Source organism: Diadema antillarum, unplaced genomic scaffold (assembly GCF_040938485.1).
Source record: "Diadema antillarum isolate AM-2024a unplaced genomic scaffold, OU_Dant_1.0 seq00000619_RagTag, whole genome shotgun sequence".
Taxonomy (NCBI): Eukaryota; Metazoa; Echinodermata; class Echinoidea; order Diadematoida; family Diadematidae; genus Diadema; species Diadema antillarum.
In genome coordinates, this window is record NW_027271542.1 from 938,696 (window position 1) to 963,835 (window position 25,140).

Below are 25,140 nucleotides of genomic sequence, written 5' to 3' on the forward strand. Positions count from 1 at the left end.
ATTCCTAGACTTTTACCCCCAAACCAGACTTTTTTTTTTAACATGTACATCACATTTTCAAATGATTTATCAGATATTGAGTAAGTCATTCAACAATTGAAGAAATTATCCTTTTTTTTTTGGGGGGGGGGGAGGTTGTTAATTGTGCTTCTCTCAACTTGGTTATTCTAGCATGACGCATGGCAAGGAGCAAAGTAATTTCGATTTAGCAATTCTATTTGTTTCTCGATATCTACTTGGAATTTTTTTTTAAACCTTGTGTCAGAGGGGATCGTTATAATAATTCTTCCCTGTTCCAGACTTATGAAACTCTATCAAAATGCAATTGCTCTGAAAATTCTGACAATACTCTGCAACAAGCACTAATTTGCTCCGTCGACATAGCTCTATTTGCATTTGCGGAGATTTGCTACTCCCCAGTACATCGAAAATCGTATATAAAAACAAGACAGTAGAACAAAGCCGCCCCAAAACTCTCTCTTTTCGATTAATGTCCATAATATACATCTGCGTGCCTATATTGTGTTTGCTCATTAGTTTGTTTGAATTAGAATTAATGTTCGTTTTTCGTATATCTTTTGGTATGATTATCATGGCACTATCTATCCTATTTCCTGTCACTTTATCCTTTCCATTAGGTGTCGAAGTAAATTTGCTCTGAAGAGTGTTTCGTATATTTAGTAACATTAACTCACCCGTTTTGCAGAATTATAAGTATTAAGAAGGATGTTTTGCTATCTCTCGTTGCGCTCTTAATTTTGCTGAATATGTAGATATCTCGCTATTGACGTTTTGGTACTTGGGAGTTGTTTGTTGAGGTGCATATGTCAAAATGATATCGAAATGTTGGTTATTTGGAGTGGTACAGAATTATTTGATTACGAATATAGTAATCATGATTTTGACAAAAGGTGACAGACACAATTTCGCCATTGATAGTGTCCTTTGAAATGCCGTGTTTTTTTCACTCTTTCCCCCAAATATTCTCCAAAGTGTTGATCGCATAGTTGAATAACAACTCTAAGAACACGAAGAATGCAACAGCTCGCGTGTGTGGAATGGGGATTCCCTCGCATTTGTTTATGTGACAGTGGATGAATTGTTGTTATCTCCAAAAAACTAAAATAGCAAAAATTTGGAGAGAATTAAATAAATAAAAAAAAAAAATTTGGAGAGAAAGGTGCTCCGTTGATACTGAAAATTTTAATTTTGCTCACTATAAGTTTGATATATTGTCTGATCACCTCCAAATTTGATGTCGTTTCCCGAAACTTATTACGCATATACGTTGTATAAGATATGTTTGATTAGTGTTAACGTATTTTGGTTACCATGGCAACAAATAAACATAAGCAAGTTCCGTTTCGCATTTTGACCCTTATTTTGTTACTTATTATCTTATGTATTCACAACATAAAAAATAATAAAATTTTATACTTTTAAAGGAAGTATTCAATTATGTTTGAAAAAACTACAGCGCCCTCTTGTGTTTTGTCTTGATTTTTTTTTTCTGTGGTAAACACCATTTTCTTAAGATTTGGACCTGTAAATGCTCCGAAAAGGTTAAAATGAAGTTCAAATGTGTCTTTATATGTCTAGATAGAAATCAACAGCAAAAACTATTTGCAATTTCGCCTTGACTGCCAGACATATGTCTTAGAATTAGTTAATTAATGGAATTCTCTTTGTTTTCTTTGTATTTTGACAAATTGCTCCCTCTTTGTGGTTTCCAAGAAAAGTTTTGATGGTGCCATTTTGTAGAGTATGTCTTGAGTTACAGTTGTGCCTCATTTCAGAGCAATTGATAGAAAAATATTGAAATGATAGAGGGAGCGGATTGTGCCCTCCATGGTTTACCGAGCTTAAAAAAGGTATTTGGAGTTATGAGGGTTAACGGCTGATACTGAGACTAAGCTACTTCTCTGGAATTGCTATCATAGCAAAATATCATCTACAGATACATACCATTTCAAAATGCATAAGCAGAATTTGTCCCTTTAAGTGGTACCAATATCGTAAAAATCTGGTCTTGGCCCATGGACTATATAGGTCAATTTGAAAGTATCGTTACGGGTATTCAACAGCATAATACAAAATGTTAATGAATTACAAGTATTACAAAATCGGGCACTTCGGATTGTACTGAATGTGGATTATTTATTTCCTTCGCAAAATTTGTATGATGTACTTAAACTAGAAAGACTTAGTGTGCGTTGGAGAAAACACTCAGCATGCGTTATGTACCAAATAACCCATAATTTTTTCCATCATATTTAAGCAGTATGTTTCATGTGCGTGAAACCCCATATGTAACGAGATCTGGCAAACATAAACTCAAACTCCCCCAACCCAAAACTGATTATCGTATACGATCTTTGATTTATCGTGGCGCAAAATTATGGAATGACCTAGATATGATATATGGTAAATTTGTTTCAGTAGAGAGTTTTAAACGTTATTTGAAGACCATTCCAATTGCATTGAAGGCTTTACATTATTGAGTTTATGGCATTTTGATTTGGTATAATGTACGAGATATTGTTTTGTTTAGCTCTTTTTTTTTCTCTCTCTCTTCTTTTTTTTCCTCCCTACCTCTGTTTTTTTTTTGCTCCTTATTGTTTGAGTTCTTTTTTTCCTTATATGTACCTCGCGTATACTTATATTTGTTCACTGTTTCAGCTAAATTTGTGTATTTCTTGTACAGTCATTTTTTTCATTTGTTGTTGTTGTTTTTTACTACTCTCCCCTATTGAATGTTTTGTGTATTGTTATGTTGTTTTTACTTTGGTTGGACCCCTTCGAAAAACAGCAATTTGCTGAAAGGGCTATCCATCCCACAAGTGGTAAATAAATAAATACAAAATACAAAATACTATCCAGTATAGGCCTAGACTTGTTTTCTGTAAAGGATAAGACGTTCTTAGATTCCAAATGCACAATGCGTGATAAAAATCCGAGTTCGACGAGATTCTGTACATTTGTCTGTACTTTTCCAAGGTAACGATAATTTCATGTCTTATTCATACATCAATGACACTGTGACACTCTAAACATAACTGTTCCTACAAAAGGAACGGTATCATAAAATGAGTTAAGTCAGGGAGGTGGGAACTCACCTCTCTGGTTTATTTTTTTTCCAATGAGAATAACTCTAGACAGTCTGAGCTCGGACTGATCCAAACCTCCTGGTTAGTGAAAGTCACTCTGATTGGACAGCATGCGTGAGTCGCTGAAATAAAAAAGTGTGCGCTTTCTGAAAAGTGAGCAGCTGAGCAGCTGAAGTGGGGGATTCCCCGCGATTGTAGACGGTCAGTCAGTCGCGCTCGAGGGCGATCGCCTGCAGTCGTCAGTTGTATCAGGAAGGTTCATGGTACAAGCATGATTGATAGACCGGCTGGTAACGAGCCCTGCTGTGATGAATGAATACGCGCAAGATACTAAAAAGCAGACCTTCAACAAAAGGTATGTATGGTTCTTTAAGATTTAGGACATTATGATTTCGTGATGATTGTAAACAATAATGTAGACCCGTAAGCCCTTCTCACTATAGCCTACGCAGTGGTGTAGCCTCAACAGCCTGAGCTGTGTGCACAGCCAGCCACCCGCCCGGCCAGCCCAGCAGAAAGGAGCACACCAGCCCCGCTAGCTGCACGCGCCACGGGCGCATGAGCGGCCTAGTAACCGGTGGAATATGGACAGATACCGGTAGTACTATCTCAGTAGCTAATTCTTGAAACAGTCCTTGATACCTGGGCCATTCTCCACAAAAGGGCACCAACAGGGTTGGACAAACTATAAAATTTCGACATTAAAAAAGTCACGAAACTCATTTGAATTCAGAAACTGTAATACTTTGAGAACACATAACAACCAACGGGTGATTTTTGACACAAACACATTTTTCAAGAAATAGCATTGAACTTGAACACATTTTTTCATAGTTTTTACCACCTGTCAGATACGTTACCATTAGGCTTTAGACAAGAAAATGGCTGTGGATGTATCATTTGTGGACCATTAGTGTAAATATCTATTTCAATGTAAACGTAACTAATATGCGCACATGACTAAACAGTAATTCTTGAACTTTGATCGGTCCAGATGTAAAAAAAAAGGATTGACGTTTGAAGCCTGTAAGTTAAAATCAGCGCCAAAATTATATATTTTCGTATAAGATACACAACCCTATATTGCAATTATTATCTCTAATACACTTTGATCTTATATTGCTTTGACACAGTAATAAAAGTCATACATAAGTACTGAAATTATCAAAGAAAGCTAATTGCAAGCGCACTTTACAACAGATTTCATACATTTCGAGTTACAAGGAAAGAAAAAAAAATGGTAACATATCTGATATACTTCTTCCACAAAATTTCGTTACCTAGATTTGTATCTCAAGATGACGATAAACTCAGTCTTGCTTTATATCTTACATCCAAATGAATTACCAACCATAAACATACATATTTATAACCCTAGTTAATCGCCTTGACACTGCTCAGTAATACAAAGTCATACATTCATCATGATATCATTATGTGCATGCATTAACAAACTTTACGCAATAACATAATTATGTTCTGTTTGAAATGCATGACTGAAACTTGATTTAAAATGTACAATATAGTCCATTTTCTTCTGTTATCTTATTGATCAGATATCTGGCATTATTAAGGTGGAACAATATCAACAATAAAAATCAAATCTATGTATACGAGTGCAAGGAAGATATACGGTCATGTCGATGTGGTAACGTATCTGACAGACATCTATACTACAAAATGTTGTTACTGTGAATTATAAAGTAACATGATGATAGACTCGCCCTTGCATATTGTCTACATCAAAGTATTATAGCCACCTAGAACATATCATAACCTCGGATAATCGATTTGACATATTTCAGTTAGTAAAATTATTAATCGATAACATACACAAAAAAGTTAACCCGAGACGTAACTATATTTCTGTTTCAAATAATAATGACTGAAACTTTTGATATCTAATGGACAATGTACAGCCTATTATGTAGTTCTGTCCCTCTGTTAACGCATATAGATATGCAACATTATTCAGTTTGGAACAACATGATGAAGTTGAATAGCTCCAAGTGAACAGACAAATATTTCACTTCCAACGTATAAAGGTAACGTATTTGACTGCTGACAGTTTAATCTTATAAAGACAATGTTCACTTGGGCTCTACATGTGTTTCGGCTCTGCTCCTAACAAAAAGACCCAAAAGAACCTTCTAAAATAGTATAAAAGATTTCACTCCCAGCAAGTAGTCACGTTGCATATAGGTGTCAGAAGCTTTGTATAATGTATCAATGTATTTCCACATGTCCTGTCATGAAATTTGTTTTAAAAAAGCCACGGAGCAATACGTTAGATAATGGTGGAAATAACGTAACCGACACAACCCTCAAGTAAACTAAAACTTCTCTGCATTAACACATCTGATTCATCATTCACTCAAACATTTCGGTATCTTAAAACTTACACTATATTGACGTATTCCACATCTTCATATTTTTATTTTACAATCATAGAGAGCCAAGACAAAATAAAAAACTAGATTAAGGAATCATAAATATTCTCCTTCCACGTATCAGTTGACAATAAACATTACGTTGCCCCTGTACATAATGTGGCAAGTTTTAAAGGGAAAATCCGGGTCGAAATTAATAAAATTAAGAAGGAAGAGAAGCAAAAAATACAATCCGAGTATACCAAGTAAGGAAGATAATACATTTCTAAATTTCACATCTTCAGAAAACATTTCTTGACCAGTCTTTATGAAGATTCTAATGAGCAAGTCGTTGATGTCATCCGCTCATAATTTGTCATTATGTTATACATGACATTTTTGAAATTCTTACTTTTTTGTAGAATACCTGTACAGGCAAAAAACATACCCTGATATTAAGATATGTCAGAACAAATATCATCTGTCATTCATTCTGGATTAATAGAGGGAAAGCTTTATACTAAATCATATATGATATATTAAATTTTGAGGATGTCTGAAAATAAAATGTGTAGAAAATTGTGAGGGGATTACATCATTAATTTGCTCATTTCAAAAAAAGAAATTTTTTCCGAAAAAAATGAAATATAAACACGTCATTATTTTCCTTTTTCAAGAGTCGACATGTCTTGATCAGAAACAGGAACGCGATAATGGATTTGTCTTTTCCGCTCCTTCGCTAGAAACGTGGGGTCACTCTTTTTCTTTTTCTCTCTGTATCCATAGGCCTTCTGTATCTCAGCAAGCATTTTACCCATGTCTTTTTCTTTGTAAAATACACGAGAGACAAACAGAGAGGGGAAATATTAGCATGGGAGTTTTATATGCATATTATTTACTAATAAATAACACATAAATATAATATATATAGTCGTCGTGTACGTAAGAACATGATATTATCATCCAATAAGATTCCTTACCAGTCGGGTAAGATACGTTACCGTGCCAATGCAGGGTAACGTACATGCGAGCTATCACACACACAAAACAATATCATGCGTACGCAAGATGTCTTTAAGCGGTATAACTGTTCCATCAACATTAAATAACTCTCAAATGTGTCATACTAGTCAAATAAATAAATGAACTATACTCTGCTGATATTCAAAAATGAAATTCTTACCAACCACGTAGCCGGGACGAATAACAAACGGCGAGAAGCCTTACATCTCCCTCAAACTCTCGGTACTAAACGTAATGCAACATCATGCTCAAAGTGGCCGCCATGCTTTGAAGAGCAGAGAACCATTAGGTTATGCAAAATTAGAGAATTAGCGCAAAGTGCGTTGCGCCTATTTTATGCACTTTATGCGGTAACGTATTTGACGGTAACGTATTTGACGGTAACGTATTTGACGGCCTTAATGTTCAACATTGTGTTTTCACAAAATAACAACTTTTTCTTTCGTAACTCCCATGTATGAATACAAGCAATGTAATGTGCTTTAAAGAAAAATGCATTATAACTCTATCAACAAAGTACTTTTTCTGCAATAGAGCAAAGTTTCAGTAACGTATCTTATTTCAGCTTATCGTAACATACACAATTGCAAACTTTGTGTCTGAATATATTTATCATTATAGAGTTTCAGAATACACTATTTGTATTTATATAATCTTGAAATGGACTTCATTCACTAGACCGACATACAGATCACTGCTTTATTGTCTTCATATTTTTTAGGGCGTCATACAAAAAGTAACGTATCTTATGGAGATTTGGAGACACCATCGCTAAGATCGCAGAAAAAAATATACAAATCTTTTTTTCGCTAAGCATTATGCTTTTTTATTTAGGCACCGAAGGCACTATAAATTAGTGAACAAAACATAGATTTCTGATATTACGGTAAAGAGCGAGAGCGTGAAATATAATCACAGAGTTGGCTGGAGACATGGGTAAAATCAACAAATATATATTTCATGTTGTCGTATACAATTTTTTCATGAGGTGCTGTGACCTCAGTTGATTTTAATTTTACTCATTATATTCTCTAGTATAAATAAAAGTAAAAAAATTGGTTTCCTGATGAAAAAATCGTGTTTTATGGCCTAGAGAAGGTTGGAGACACAAAAATGCCCTTTGGTGCCCCTTTTCGGAGAATGGCCCACCTGAGTGTGTATGGGGCAAAACTGCACCTTGGCATCATCACATAGCAAGGATGAATAGCTCAAGGAGACAAGATTTACAAAATGGTGGAAAAAACAGTTCTGAACATTGCAGCAAAGAGCAGGCCAAGTGGTTAAGTGGCTTCTGTTGCCTGTTGTAGTAGGCCCACACTGAGTTGAAAACTGAATGCTTCTCAGTTTGATGATGCACTGCTGTAATATTACAGGGCTTTCTAGAGATATTCACTCAGATGGAAACAAGAAATACAGTGTGTGGACAGAAATGATCTGGTGTAATTAACTTGTAATGAAGATTTGTTATGACTACCATAGCTTGTCAGGTGGATTGCATTTGATACTTGATGAGGTACTGTATACGCTGTTATTTTTGCGAATGTTGTTCTCGCAAATCGACGCGGATGCTTAGCCTTAGGTTAATGCTCTATTAACACAGCGTATGGAGTCATTTTCGCATGTTAAATTTGCGGTACAACTGATTCGCGAAATTTGCGAAAATTAAACCCTCACGAAAATAACAGCATATAGTAATCCCTCTTGCAGCTCCATGGCCAAGAGGCTAATGACCAAAAGATTGGTCTGTATCTGGTCATCAGGTATATGTTCCACGGAGACTGCGTCTGGCTTTACGGATCCCTCCTATATGGAAAAGAATGAAAATGTCAATGAAAATAAAAGACTCTGCGATTCAGACGGACGGATATTTCTGTCTAGGATGACCTATACTTAGTACTTGGTAGATACCCTCCAAAAGGTTCCATAAGAAGAGGTTTAGATTAGAAGTTGGTTTCAGACTGGAGGTATGTTGTATGTGATGGTCAGTTACCAACTTACATGCTGATTTTGTGATCATTTTTAATTCTGTTTTGAAAGTACTTAGGGATGATAAAGTAACAACTGATGAGGGGAGACAATTCCATTCTTTTCTATCCCCTGCCATTCTATTTGATCTGAGGAAGAATGAGTGTGTGCCTATTAAAACATCTGACCAAACATGGGTGATGCAAAACCATGCCCTTTCTATCCCAATTTCATTCAGAGAGATGTATTCTTTATGGCCAGTAAGCAGTGGATCATCTTGTACAAGAAGATAATTCAGAAAATATACCTTTCTTTTTGGAGAGGGAAGGATTGGTTTTTACTATCATCAGGGGCAGATCCAGGAATTCCGTAAAGAGGGGGCACCTTTACAAAATTAAATTCTTTTGTTTTAACAAAAAATAAAGGGGGGTGGTGCGTGCCTGGTGCATTCCCCCTGGATCCACCACTGATCATAAAGTCAATAATGTGATACTTCATTAAACCATGATATTGATGATACTGTTTGCACCAACTGTTGAAAAAGAAAAATGTTGTAAAAGGTGCACTTTGTGCTTTGCACTTTGTAAATTTCAATATACCTTAAGTAGGGCAAATATTTCAAGAATGTTTTTGAATCTGTTCCTCCCAAACTTCATCAAATCATTTATTTTTCTAGCAGTGGGACCTTGTGCAATATGAATAAACTGAGAACTTGGGAGTATGAATATTTCTTGAGGCAAAGAGAAAATGCATCATGGTCAGATATACTGTATCTCTGACCATGATGCAGGTACCGTACACAACTTGTTTCTGTTCATGTAATGTGCTCTTTTGTCAGATGATGATGTAGTCAGATATTTGAGGATGCACTCAACCAGTCTTCGTTTATAAACACCGTGGGTCGAAATCGAGGTCAAGATAAATAGAAAATTTGCCAAATAGTTCTATAATGTCATTTTCTTTTTTTCCCATACAGCTGTGCTTACTCTTCTCAAGTCTGCTGTACATTCTACAAGTCCTGGCTGACAGCAGCAAACTGAAATAATGATGGTTTCACAAGAATGCAGGTGGATCTTGTTGATTCTGGTACGTTTGATTTTAAAGCAGTTTCCCCTCCATTCCAGATACCAGCTGGATAAAGGGCCCTGTTGCCTAACGCTATGGTTACTTTGTACCAGTCAGTAACAATTAAATTCACTTGTAACCCTGCAATCAGTGATATCCATACCTCAGTGATTTCTTGGCTTTGATTGACTCTGGAATGATATTGCTGTGGTAGTTACCAGTAATTGGAAAGTTTCTATAAATTGTAAAGTTACTGGTACCATGATTTTATGCAACAGAGTCCTGGAGTGGTAGTTTGTATGATATTAAGACACATTCAAGTGGATTTTTAAGCGTTCAGTGTAACAGTAGGCAAGTGCCCTGGGAGTCTGACAGAGTTTGATTGTGTTTTTTTTTTTTGCTTCTTGATTTTCCAACAACTAATACAATTATAAAAACTTTTACATGAACATTTCTTTTTTCTTTGCAATGTCAATTTCTGTGGAGTTAAATGTATGTTGATTGCATGTGATAATATTTTTTTACCAAATACAATGTTTCCAAAATATTACTTTTTATGTAGTTTTGTGCAAGTTCAGTGAAAATGATATTGTGAGCAGTTCATGTATTAGAATAGAAGTGGGTAAAAAGGAAAAAGTCAATAGAAATAAATTGAGAGATATTTCCTTCATTTAAATGGGTTATGAGTGCAAAAGATGTATATTCTGATGAGTATAATGTCATGATCAATAAACTTCACGTAGGCCTGTTTAGTGAGAGCTTCACATGGATTATGTGACAAGAGAGACACATCTGAGTGGACTGTCAAACTGCTCAGTGCTGTTAAAACCTACAGTCTGTGGCATTGATCTGTTTTTAAACTTTATAACACGGCAGACAAAGTATTTTTTTTTCCAACTTTATTTTCCCAATTCACATGCTGCTTCATATACCAAATACATGCAAAATAATGAATAGTACATTATGGAAAAAACATACATGTATAACATAGAAAACTATGGTATAAGAGCTTGCCATTTGCTCACATGAAAATCTAGACAATTCCTTTTCATAGCTATGCTGCGTTCTGTATTTTCCAAATGCTTCATAGAAAACAGAAACGGATTTAGAGTTGGAATGATATTTTTGATTTTACAAGAAAATATAAAATATTTTGCATAATAGATAATTGTATTCACGAAATGTCCCCTTTCAACATGCAAAGTTCCAAAACAGATTTCTTCATCTGTGAACATAACATTGCCGACATTTTTAGCTTTGAGCCAAAAAATACTTCATACCAGAAGGATGACACATGGGTACATTTCAGAAATAAATGTAATAATGTCCGTGGATGAGAGTCACAAAAATTACAAAGTGCAGAATCACTGATACCTATTTTACATACCGGTAGATAATATTGAGTAGCGATTTTTCTATGTACGAACTTAAATTGAAAATTACGAATTCTGTTCTCTATCGATGATCTATAGATCAAAGAAAATCGAGACTTCCATAACAAAGAATCTTGTAAGTTCAACAGTAAATCAGTTTCCCATTTTACTTGATGGTCTGTCTCTGAAAGTGTGGTTTTATGATTCTTTACAAAGTATGGGTAACAAAAATTTGAAACTCTTTTGGATTTAAGAAAATTGTTCAGTAGAAGATCACAAGGATTCGAAAGTAACACAACACTTTGACAATCCATATTTTGTTTTATGGTGAATTTCCATTCTTGAGGAATTGCATATACTATTGAAAAATAAATCAAGAATGACCCTGGATTAAATTTCTGTAATATTTGGTCGTAATTCATGAAGGAACCATCAGGGTTGATAATATTTCCTATGTAAATCATGTTTGATTCAAACAAATTTCTAGAATAAATAGGCTGACCATCAACTAAAATATGGGATTTTAAACCAGATTTTAAAATCGTATTTTAAAAAAGTATTTAATGAACAATGTAAAGGACTGACTGTAATAAAAACTGCCAAATCCCTTTGCTTTGAATTTATTAAAGTTTGTAAAATAAGCTGGTACTTGTTTTTGTGCCCTTCAAGATAAAGGGTGTTTTAAAACCAGTGGGAAATAAGGAAACAAAACTAAACTTTGATGAGCTGTGCTAGATTGGTCACCTGGCACTCCCCAATCTCTTTTTCATTATATCACATCAGTTCAGCCCCATTTGTTCACAAATAAGTCAAAATTAATTTCGATTGTGTTGTGAAACCAATATGTAACAGACACCATTTAAAAAAAAGGAGGCCATTGCACAAATATTTGTTATTCATTGAGTCATATATCAGAGTATAGGAGCCTAGTTACAATATAGTTTTGGGTTGTTCCTATTGCTTATAAAGCCTTTTGCTACACTTTTTGATTGCTATCTTGAATTTGATTTTAATTTCTAATTCTTAAATTAATTAGCAAACACTTTTAGTAGTATATTTACAGCAAGTCCTGCAGGAAATGATGTTCTACTCTTCTTCTGATTGACCTCTGAGCATAAAACTATGTTAAAAACCAAGTAAGATCCTTGTCAGATTATACACTAGTTATACATCTTTCAGGATCATTTCCTGTGCATTATGTTCACGTGCACCTTGTACAATATATCACCCTTGCACGTACGGAAACTGAAGACATTGTTAATAATTCAACAATGTCTTACAATGTGTAGTTCAAGTTTAAAATAACAGAGCCAGATGTTCCTTGATTCTAACAGAATTTGGGGTGTGGTCTAAAGATCAAGTTATATGAAAACAATTGATTTGAAGAATGACCACATTTACCATTATATTCAATTTTCCCTTGTGATAGTATTGTTTGAATAAACCATAGCACAAACAGTTTAATAGTATGATGTGGTTTGCTCAGTGATCACCTGATGGTGACAACACACTATAGTGGTTAATATCTTGGCTTTAGTGGTAAGTTTTGTTTTCATTTGAATACATTTGAACATTGTTTTTATAGCTCTCCTAGCAAATACTAATATTTTGTTCATTTTTAATAAAACGCTACAATGTTAAACTGTATTGAAAGAAACTGTAAAAAACCGTACACCACAAGTTTAAAGGGTTAGTATAGTAACTGTTGAGGTGAAGATTCAGCTTTTAACTTTTTGTGAGATACTTGGTACTAAGAAACTGATTTATGAAACGTTAAAGAGTATACAATTCCAAGAGGAATTCAAAGTTTGTTTGATAAAAATCGGGTTTGAAATGGCTGAGATGTAAAAAAAACCCATAGTAAAACAAAGCGACCCTCATAAAAGATGGGTCCCACTTTTATTAGGATCTCTTTGTTTTTGGATATCTCAGCCTTTCTATTTTCATCAAATAAACTTTGAATTCCCATAGGATTGTATGCTCTTTTCAATTTCATAAGAGGTTTCTCATCTGAAAATCCTCATAAAAAAGCGATGGAAACGTGAAATCCCATCTCATCCTAAACTGTACCATCACTTTAAACGAGTGTGATTAAGTACATGTACATGTACAGCTGTCACAGCTGTAAACAGGCTCACAGGAGATGTAGGTTGTGGTCATAATGATTAATATAAGAGCATCATTGTGATTTGAGGTTGTTGTGGTAGAATGAGTGCATCACTGTGTAAGCCTGTGACAGTATTGTTTTGGTCATGTAAATATTTGATGTGACTAAACTTGGCTATATTTTGTTCTGAATGAATGGATTAAATTTTATTTATTTCTTGACGTTTGTACACACAGGTATGAAATGTTAAAGAAAGGAACATTGGCAACCATTCACTCCACAGATATGAGCATACTCTGAAGGTTGACCTTGGGGGCGCTCCTTGTACACAGTTGAGCCTGAGCGCTTTACGTGCGGGCTGGCTGCAGTTAAACTCTACGCTTCATATTTGAGCTGGTTACAATCAAATCTGAAAATTCTTGAAATCTTGAAAATTCTATTAGATATATTGAAAATGTTTCTAAATCCCAGAGTGCCATTGTTTTATTTCACATAAAATGATTTTCACTCATACATTTGCACTTTAACTTTGCGAGCACTCATTTTTCCACTAACATCGTTTATTTTGTTAGATATCTGTGTCTTGTTTTGCACAGGGCTAAAAAAATGCAAGTTTTTGAAGATTTGATTTGACAATTAACAATGCATTCCTCCTTATTGATTAAGTTTGAATGTTAGGAGGAGCACACAGCTAATTGTTATTTTGAGGTGATTTGTCATGATATTTTTTCCTGTTTTGTATGTATTTTAGGTTTCTGCATTATGGCACCATGTCAGAGCATGCAGCAGTTCAGACCAATGTGTGTTTGAGTAAGTGTGACTAACATTATATAGATGATGACTGGCGGGGGAGGGAACATACCGAATGTTCCACCCGAAGGATTTGAAATGCTATTGAGGGAGGTTATAAGTCCCGAGACAAAGTCGAGGGACTTATAGCCTCCCGAAATAGCATTTCAAACCCTGAGGATGGAACGTTTGGTACATGTTCCCGACAACAAAAGTCATCATCTGGTATATTATATGGGTTAGTCAAATACGTCAACGTCAACCACCAAATCAGTGTACTTACGCGTAGCCCGACCAGACGCTGTTAACGCAGTGCGCTACAACAGCGACCTACTGGACTGTGTATAGTTACAGTGTACGATCTTTGCAACCACCAGCATGCATGCAGAGCACAACGCACTCGATCGCTCGCTCGCGCAGAGCCAAATTCATTGTGCGCGCGTGGGTGGCCGGTCCGCGGTCCTAGACCTTCTGTCATTTGTTACGTGAAAATGTTCTCCCATAGGCGAACATAACAAATGTACCTCCATCACGTGACTCTGTTTAGCCAATCACTAACCGGTATTTGACTAACCCATTTAATATTGTCAACTGTATTTTTCATTGCATTAATTGTAGGTTTGTACTGTTTACTAGTGTGAATTCTAAAACCCACAAAAAATACCTTCACAATTTTCTTTTTATATTTTGAATGGTTTTGTCAGAGATTATTCTGAATTAACTATGCATCTGTTAACTAAAACATACACTTTTTGACCATGTGTTATACCACCTGCTCATTTTACATTTATATGAATTGATCGTTCTTATGTATGTTGTAATCAAATGTGTATGCTTGAGTGATGCACAATTGTCTAGAGTGAGACATAATGGCCCAAATTCACGAAGGTGAATTTTTGTGAATTTGGGCCTATGAGCTTATGCTGGTGTTCATGTTGCACAGTAAAGAAGTAAATGCACTACATTTTCTTGTATGGAAATGTAGAACCAGATTGGGTGTTCTTTGTGACTTGGCAGAATATGTTGAAGCATTTGAACAGCATGAATTGGAGAACTTTGGGATATGTTTTGAGCTCTCATCCCGAAGATTTAAACATAAGCCAATTAGCAATATAACAAACATTTATGGTAGGCCCTTTTGAGTTTTACAAATCCATCCGAGGGGAATGACAAGGCTTTTCTTTCCATTTATCTTCCAGTAATGTTCAAAGAATAATGACTATCCATAGATTGTTTGTTCTAATTTGATGACTCATTTACAAAGTCTTATTACTTGTCAGGCATTAAGTATGAATCACCAATAGGAATAAAGCTCATCTGGACTTCTTGTCATGATCCTTGTTTTTGTTTCATTTTGTTTTTTTGCAGCCTTTTCGAGCCTGATTGTCCTGTAGATGATTTTCATGATAGCAATTTCCTATCAGTTAAATCACTTCTCTCTCTTGTGAAAGAGCAATTTTATTTTTTCCATCAAATCAAGGTGGCCCACATGATATTATGATACATAAAGCTTTATGTCGCCAATGTAATTGATTAGTGTGGGATAGACAGCAGTATGTTTTATTCAGCATCGAAATCACAGTTCAAATTCTCAGTACAATGCTATTATTTTCATGTGTGTAGTTCCTATGTCTCTGACCTTAAAGTACTTTGCAGGCAGCTTTGCTTTGCAATGGAACGGTTTTAGGCTGAATAGCGCAGCCAGACATAATCGATGACTATCAAGCAGTACAATAGTACTTCATTTCCTTCTCACAACACTGTAATCAACAATGTATTCACCTTATAATCAGACCTAACGCTGTATTTTTGTTGCTACCATGTAAGTACTGTTCTCTTTCTCATTGGCAAAATATCTACTGCAGCAATTCACTTGGTAGTCCTACTGTTCTCATTTATGAAAAAACTAATGTTATTTCTGGTTAGTGTTGTGCATATGTAGGCATATATTTCCAATGGGAAGAGACACAAAGTATGCCATGTTAGGTATACCACTGTACAACACATGGTATTTTGTAACATGATTTACACTCAAATTTGGCATATGATGTGTATTTCCCCTGAGGTTTAAGGTACCTATCTAAATAAAATGCAGTATTTTGCAATGTATTTCACAGCGTATTTGTTTTTACATGTTGTGAAAACAAATGCAAAATACTGGTATTTCAGTCTATATGTGAATATGCACCTAGCAACATCATGATCTAAAGAAAACTACTTATGTTATGGAATAATGAGGCTTGATGTGCTTGTGTGTGTGTGTGTGTGTGTGTGTGTGTGTGTGTCTGTCTGTCTGTGTCTGTGTATGTGTATGTGTATGTGTACAAGAGACATTATAATGATGTGAAAAGGCATTATTTAGAAATGATGTGAAAGATCAAATACTCACAACTGCTCCCTTTACACACACTACCAATCTGCCTAAAGAAATATGGCAGTATATGGCTTCATATATTTTGCATATTATTGATATAATTTAAGTATCATCTTTTCTACATGTAAGTTCTCACTTAGAATGTATTCAACATGCATGATCAACCAATGTAATGAGGTTGGTTGAAAACCAATTCTCCAACATGGAAGTGTGCTACTATAAAAAAGAAATGTATTTGAACTTTGATTTTTGTTAAGGTTGATTGCATATGATGCCTTAGAGCTGTGAAACAGAAATATCACACAGAGATGGTTGTAGGAGTGTAATGAGTTTGATAAATATAAACTCAGAAGGATGATGAAGAAAAAAGAATAAGAAGGAAAATGAGATGAAGGAGAAGAAAAAGAAGAAAAGATGAAGAAGAAGCTATCTGCAGATGAATGAAAAGAAGGAGATAAGAAAGAAAATAAAGAGGAAGAAAATGAAAAGAAGGAGAAAAAGACTTGTATTATTTGTGAATGATGCCTGGCTGGTCTGGGCCGAATGTCTTTCCTTCTACAGTCATTACTGTGACAAGCCACCTGGACGTGAGGGTGTGTGTAAACGATGTCAAGACTGCCCTGTGGATGTCATCCTTGGAATCTCATCTGAGTATGTCTACAATGAAGATTGCAGTAGACGCCAGCTTTGTCCAACATGGTGTGGTGAGGGTGTTCCACAGCCTTCTGGGCAGACACGTGACCAAGAAACACAAGTGTGTGAGCCAAGTGAGTGGGACTAAGGGTTGCTATTGACTGGGAGAATCTTGTTACCCTTTCCAATGTCACTTACCTACTTAGCTTCTGTAGTTTTTGATAAAATCATAAAATCACATTTGGTCATTTTCAAGGCTTTGACAGGTTTATTGTCCTTATTTCACACTGAGCGATTGACTGCATAAATTGCATAGCTGCAATGCATTTATTTGCTCTTTGTAAACATATGTACCATATAATGTCTTGAATATTTCGTTTTAAATCAAATATGTAGTATTAGTGAAAAAATGAGCAAAGAAAATGGGATTCCATCGGGATTCGAACCCGAGACCTCCGGATTGCTAGCTCGGTGCTCTACCGACTGAGCTGTAGAAAGCCCTAGTTCAGTGTTTGTCCCAGAAACCCTAAATTCTCAATGCTCAGATGGGCAGAAGCTATCAGTGTGTTTGTGTGTGACACACACGCATACAGATCACAGTCAAACCTGTCTTAGTGACCACCTGTCTATAATGGCCACCTGCTGTAATATGACCACTAAAAACATTTCCCTCTGAGAGAAAAGGCATATTAAAGAACCTCTTTATAGTGGCCACCTGTCTATAAAGGCCACTTTTTCGTTTGCCTTGGATGGCTGCTATAGACAGGTTTGACTGTAGTTATACCGTACTGTACTTGTACCATCATTTCAATTTTTGAAACATTGTTCTCTTGTTGTCTATCTTTGTCTATTCAGATGTGAATGTAACCATTGGAGACCCGCTATTCAACACGTCTACCAACACTTACTCCGTCACATGCACCGCAGATTTCTCCCACTTCACCCCTTCTCTAGAATGGTATGATCCATCAGGGACAGTCATCAAATCTAAAACTTTGAGTGGAAAAAAGACTAACACCCTTCTTCTGCACATCCAAGACTTCCGTGAAGAGCAAGAAGGTCTCTATCTCTGTCAGGCAGAAGGGCTGAATGAACCACCCAAAGTTGTTGATCGAGCAAGTGATACTGTCCAACTAGATTATGGTATATATGAATGTATGATATACAAGTTCATTATGCACTTAATTTATCTATTAAGTGTATTTCTCAAACAGGAATATCTTCAAAAGTATATAACCTTCTACAAACAAAGACATAGATTGTGATTTTTGTGATATTTCAAGGTCGATTTGACACTTTCCACCAATTTATTGCTAATATTCAAACTCTGTGTTCTTGTTTCTTCTTGCAACTACATTCCTACCTCTCCTATCTGGCCTGCCTCTGTCCGGATTTCTCTATCATCCAGATGCAATCTTGGCATGAATTTTTTCTTTCAATCTAATAAGTATGGGGAAAAGGGGGATTTTAAACTCAAACAGTATTCCTACACAAATTCACATGAATTACATATTATTCCCGACATGATTAGCATACATTCACATCTAGTTTTCATTTAAACGACTATGCATTCAGACATTCACTACCCCAAATCATGGCAGGAACATGGACAGAAAACTGTTCATCAAATCAGGGCACATAACAGGTGATCTTTCTTAAGCAGTTGCGTGTATTAAACATTTAGTCACCCATATCCAGCTAAATCCCTTATCCGCTTAAGGGCCAGACCTGACATATCCGGATAGAAGAGGTTGGATTGTATCCCGGACTGTATTGACTGAAGGCGGATACTAGCTATGTCTTCCATTTTGTCTGCCAATATTATCCCATTGAAGATGAGTCCCATGTATACTCTGGCAAGTGTCCATGGGAAATGCTTGTTGTAGCAAAATCAGTCCGTCCTCAACGGGTCAAACATGCTGAGGAGAAAATATTGACAAAAATGTAAAGAAAATTTGCCCTGTTTGTAAGTATAACACTAGCCATAGTACGTGTATGTGCATGTTGCTGCTGAATGTGATTTGCAATCAGAGCTCCTAGCTGCTCAAATATTTTGAAATCTAGTACTTCTTAGAGATTTGATCTCATTCCAAGCAATGCTGACACAAAATGGTTTGTTTGAAAGGTCATACTTTCTTCTGAGCATTTGTGTGTTTGCGTGTATGTTTGTTTGTGTGTTTTTTAATGAACCATAATAAGAAGACCAGAAAGTGCCGAATAAGCATCTCCCGAAAATGTCCAATCAAATACCATACGTGAAGATATCAATGTCAGTGTGACTCAGACCAAAATCTGCTACATTCAATCTCCAGTAAATGCTGTCCCTGTTAAGTTGAGTTTCACAAAATTGCACTAATGCTAAGTGCAAATTTCTTTATTTTCCATGATACTCACTCTGTGAATTGAATCTTCATTGATTTGTGCCAACATTAAAACTGATCACGAGAAAACAGTTTATTTCTCAAGTGCATAAAATCCATGCTGTGGATTGTAAAGAAAGTGGAAAGTAAAAAAATGTCCAGGCACATATATCTGAATAATGATTCATTGCTTACATGACTGTCTGAGGTGGGGACTTGAACCTGTGCTTATGAGTCACAGTCTGTGGAATTCCCACATTTCTGCGACAGCACAGAATAGAAAGCAGCTGTTTCCAGGATATTTACCTTGTATTGGCTCATTCACAAGACATTTATTCCTTGAAATCCCCCCAGGATTAAGTCACTACTCAATTCAATAAAGAAATTTTGAAGGCAAAATCAAGCAAATATGTGACCACCCAGCTCAAAACCCCCCAAAAGTTGCAGATTGGGATTTCCTGTACAATGGACCAATTTATATCATTTGAGTTGACTGACTTTAAATTTTTAGGATTATCTTACTTTTCTCTACCTCCTGTCAATATTTTGTGGCTTAAATCAAAACTGAAATAGAGATAATAGCAGTTTACCTGGACCATATATATTTTTCCTGTTTGTTTTGTTTTGTTTTATTTTTTGTTTAATTTTAATTTCAATTTTTTTTTTTTTTTTTGGGGGGGGGGGGGTGGGGACATTCACTGCTTTCATCAGGTTTTCAGTGATGTAGTACTTCTGCGCTGCAGGCTTTAGTGACCCAAATCAACTCATTTTTTGCCCCTTTTCTGTGAAACCGCAGACTAACTCTTTTATATTTCAAACACTTCTTGAATGGGTTACAATGGTCCATAGTTACTTTAACAAGTTATATGTATCAGTTTAAAACATAGCACTTACTATTTTAAAGTATGGACATTCATTTTGGCCTGCTTTTTTGGATTTTGAACTGGGAATCACATATGTAGTGTATTTTTTTTTTCAAATATTTTGGCATAATTTGTTGACTGAAACCATGATATTCAAAATGTGTGTGAAAGAAACAGAATGGCTGATAATGATAATGTGGTTCCTGACGTATACTTACCAAACTTAATCAGAGTTAGATACGGCAGTGTCTGTTTATGACTCCCTTGTCATATACAGCACAGATCTTACCAGAAAAGTATGATGTAACACATTTCACTTGATACCTCAAACTCTATGCATGAGCAATATCTTGTGCAAGCAATATGATCACTTGTGCTCCTAGTGCTGACTCAGTAAGATAAACAGGATACTGAGTATGCTGGTAGGTACTAGTTTACTTAGTGAAACATGAGAGAGAAGAAAAAATACCCATCCCCTCACGGTTCCGAATGAGTAATGCTTGGCAGACCAGCAATTTCATTTAGACTTCTGTGAAGAAAATAAATAATTCAGTAAAAATATACCTTTCAGTTTGATATTGTGAAGGAAGTGTACAGTTTCAGGTAAAGTTGTGTAGTTGGTATGAATTTCAAATGCTGCACCACAAAACTTTTTCAATGTGTTACTATACATAGGAAAAGTGACAAGAAGTTTTTAGAGACATTAAATCACAGGGGTGAAGTTTTCTCTTGAGAATTTCCCAAAATATTTTTGTAGAGGTTTCTGGGTCTTGTGATGTTATCTCTGTTTTTCTCACAGTGTATGTGGAATGTGTCATAGAGCTGAAAATTAATTCTCAATGCGTGGCTGGTTCCCAAAGCATATCCCCGCAAGGGGGAATACCGAGCTTAACAGAAAAGCAAACAATGTAATTTTATAAGTTTTCTTATTTAAAGTTGGCTAGCCTTTCAAAAACACACACATCACATGATGAAATGTCATGAAAAATTGAGATGAAGTGTATGTTTCAAAATGAATGGCTTGAGGGAAGTACCTAATCTTTGGGAAAATTGAAATAAACCACAAAACTGTGACCAACAATGGATCAGTTAGATTAGATCTGTATGATTTATATCAGTAATTTTATGCCAGGAGATGATAATATATTCCGTTCCATGTGACTCACAAACTGGCCACCCAGGTAATGAAGCAGAAATCATTAAAATCACAAGAGACTTTTTTTTTGTTTTTTGTTTTTTGCATATGGAGGAAATCAAGTTGACACAACTCTTCTTTTCTCAGATTCTCCGTCTAGTCCTCTGAATTTCTACGAATGAAATAATCTCTTTTGCCAGATTTACTCAATTTCTCAAAAATCGGTAACTGACAGGAGTCCTGTCTAAGCAGTAATTGGAAGCAAACATGTACATATTATAAAACTTGGATTGCATGTCAAGTTGAGTCAGACTTACTGACGACTGAGAAGTCCTTTTCAGTGGGAAGCAGTGGGATAACTTTATTTCATGACATCAAAGTATTCAGGCCTCCTCATCTTTCAGTGTTTATTTTCTAGTGTAGTACACTTTATACCTCGCCCACTGACATCACATATTTGTCAAAGAGTCAGTTTACACCTCGTCATTGAGTTATATTTCATTCTTTATCTCTTTGAAGCCAGCAAACTTCAAAGAAGTGTTGCATGAATGTACTACAGTTCTAATTTATGACTGTTGTTGATGATAGTTACTACCATAAAGTTTAACCTTTGATGTATTGCAGCCTCACTTTCATAGCCATATGTTTCCCACATAGAAATTCTTAATTATGAAATATTATCCTCCACATTTTGTTCGGCAAAGATGAGAATCCACGAATGATAAAATTTCTGTTAAGGTGATAAATATATAGGCAAGAAATAAATTTGAATAGCATTTGATTTTTTCCATAGTTTAATCCTCTCTGATGCCATAAACTTTCATGTCATTTTTACATTTTGATTCAAGATGTGTGAAGAATGATATGCCTGGAATTCATGTGTGTATATTTTTCTCTGTAGAAGGGAAGGGGAACCACCTGTTAGGTGTTTGACACATTTTAACCCTTACAAGTGTAGCTCCTAAAGGTTTTTCTAGTGTCAACTTCCATATACTGGAGGAAGTAGGGAAACAATCAGTTTGGCTGAGGATGTTTCACTGATTTTCAAACCTGGCATCTCAGCAGGGGTGGATCCAGCTCTTTGCTGGGGGGTGGGGTGGGCAGGGAGGAAGTTGACTAGGGGGTGTTCAGTGTGAAAAGGTCTTCACATGCAGTATCTTCTTTCCTGTTCTCTCCACAAATTGGCTGACAAGGGAAAAAAATTGTCACATTTTTGGCAGCGTATTCTACCAATAGATTGCCAATTCTGTCTATCCCAATTTTACTTGGCAATCCAAGTGGGTTTGATTAAATCCTCTACCCCCCCCCCCAAATCGTCAATCTTCTTTTACGTATTTTATTGCTAAATAATGACATGAGTTAAGAGCTGCCATTAACATAGAGATCTGTTCCATGGAAAGTGCTTGAAAATGAGGTGTCGGGTTTAGACCATATCATCCTCCAGTTTACGCAGAGGCCACAAAAATGGGACAGAATTCACTAATGACTATTATTGAACTTTTGATATTTTTTATTGTTTTGTTTAATTGCTAATCATGCAGGCATTTTGTTTACTAATAACTTTGGATCAGAAGATCAGTTATTTGCCAGTAATATAGCAACATTTTTACTCTGTTGAATTCTATAATTTCATTATCATAATTGTAATACTCCTATGACTTCTAATGCCTTTGATTTCTTTGATCCATATGTGGAGTCAGTCGTATGAGGCTGGATATTTGTTTAAAGAGATCTTTTAGCTACTTGTACTGCAAATAAGTGTGATGATATGAAAAACAATGATTCATCTTGTGTTGTTGTTGTTTGTTTCTTAGTTCCATCCACTACAACTCCATTCCCTTCATCAACTTCTCTGTCAACTGCAAGAAATGAGGAGGAGGAGAATGTGACCAGAACAGAAATGTCATCCAGGATGGAGACCACGCATGAGAGTATTACACCAGTTCAAAAGATCAGTGGTGAGTACAGTCACCTATCCTAATAGACAATGCAGATGTGTGTCTTTATGTATGTATGTATTTGTCGCTGGGGTGACAAGACCTTGTATCTGCAATTTTGGTGAAAATGACTTTTTTGGATTAATGGTCAAATAATGGGTTGAGTGATGTCCTTTCCAAATCCCAACTGTCTTACTCCAAAAATGAAGCCACCACGGCATGTCAAAGGAAAGGCTATCCCATTCGCCACAGTGCTTTGGCTGCCATGTTTTTGGCTCCTGAACATTTGACATTTTGTAGATACGAGGTCTTGTCGCCCCAGCGACCATATATATATATGTATTGTATATAGTGAAAGAAATTAGACTTGAGGTGGACATTGCTCTTGATTTTTAGTCTCCCTTTTAATCAGTCTAGCTTTCGGCCTGTCATCAGGCCTTCATCAGGATCTGGAACTATACAACTATGTAACTTGACGTGATGTCCTGCATCACAGCACCGTGTACTCATCTTCTGTATTTGGCTATATGTCCAGTGTGGTCATGGCTGAGTGTTCTGCTACGAGTCTGAAGTCAAAGACTCATAGCCTTTGTTTAGTCAAGTTGTGAACTACATGAATATCGTAATGGCTTTGTCAAATGGGAAAATTTAGCATTTTCCTAATTAATTTGTACAGTTGTTGCAGTTTCATTGTTGCCATTACTTCTTTTTTTTTTCATTTCAGATCCTACCCAGATGAGGATGGTTATCACTGCAGTGTCTGTAACCACTGTGGCTCTGCTATTCATTATAGTCATCTCTATATGTTATGTCAGGTGCAGGAAAGGAGAGCATGTAAGAAGCAAACATAGAGTCCCAGATGATGCCTTGAAACTCCATGGTAAGTCAGTTTCCATGCCGATATAATTTACAATTATCTGTATCTTACATTTTTCATGTACTATCACCTCATTTTGGTATTTAGGTGATGAGATTTTGAGTAGGCGTTATTATTGGTAGACAGTGCTGAAAATTTAGCTTACATGCATTGTGAAAATCTAGTCATCATCTTCAAAATCTGCAATTTGTCACATTTCAATTCCGTTCATGATGCAGAGTGATATGAAATGTATATACACTGAATTATGTTTCAATATTAAAAATGAAAAAATGATTTTATTTGTGCAAGCAGAGATAATCAAAGGTCATTCTTTAAGGTCAACACTCCACAGGGACTGCGGAACATTTTTCAGGGTGGGTGTCAAGGTCAAGGTCAATGTTTTTGTTTTTTGTATTTTTTTCTCTTTGGGAGGGGGGTAACGAGGCAAAAACATTGGGGGGGGGGGGGCCACATGCGACCACCCTGGTTCTGCAGCCCCTGCCCCATTTCAATGACTGTCATTTATTACAGTGTAAATGACGGGAAAGGTACTCCGGGCAGAATATTATTGTGATAGCATCTCAGTTGACTGCTCACATTCAAATGTGTTAGTTAAAGGTGATTGCTGAATCATTTTACTTCTTGTTCTTTCTATAGCAAATTCTGTTACCATGGAAACCAGTGACTTTAAAAGTGTGAGCGTCCTTGGTCTTCAGTGTCTGTGGGATTCAGATTGTAAGGAGATCATTGTGGAGAAGGTGCCTGGAAGATCAGCGAGAAAACTTTGCCTCCACAGAAAGGACAGAGAGTGGATAAGTAAGATTAAGAATAGATAAATCTCTGATTATATGAATTTGCTATTAATTGTTTGTTCTAGTCAAAGAAGTTAGGGAATAATGGATGGTGATTAAACCCCTACTCGCCATATTGATTATCTGTTGGTAGGTAAATGTGTGAAATTTCTGCTCATTTGACTCATAGCACCATAAGAGTTCAATATTTCCTGACTTGCCTTGCATTTAAGTCACTGAAGGAAGGACTATGTATCGATGATTTGAAGAGTTTCTTCAAATCAGTGAACTAGAATGGTACACAGAATTTCACTAATTTGTGTTTTTAGTTCTAACCTTGCCAAAAAAAAGTTTTCTAGAGTTTTCATACTAGATTGTTTGTCATTTGTT

General features: G+C 35.9%; 1 long non-coding RNA gene across 1 annotated transcript; it reads left to right on the forward strand.

The window, feature by feature from the left end:
* The first annotated feature begins 9,482 nt into the window (after positions 1-9,482).
* Positions 9,483-16,808, forward strand: LOC139736029 (uncharacterized). The gene is made up of 3 exons (XR_011711236.1): positions 9,483-9,550; positions 13,761-13,819; positions 16,734-16,808. It is a non-coding gene; the product is annotated as an uncharacterized lncRNA (long non-coding RNA).
* Positions 16,809-25,140: the final 8,332 nt, after the last annotated feature.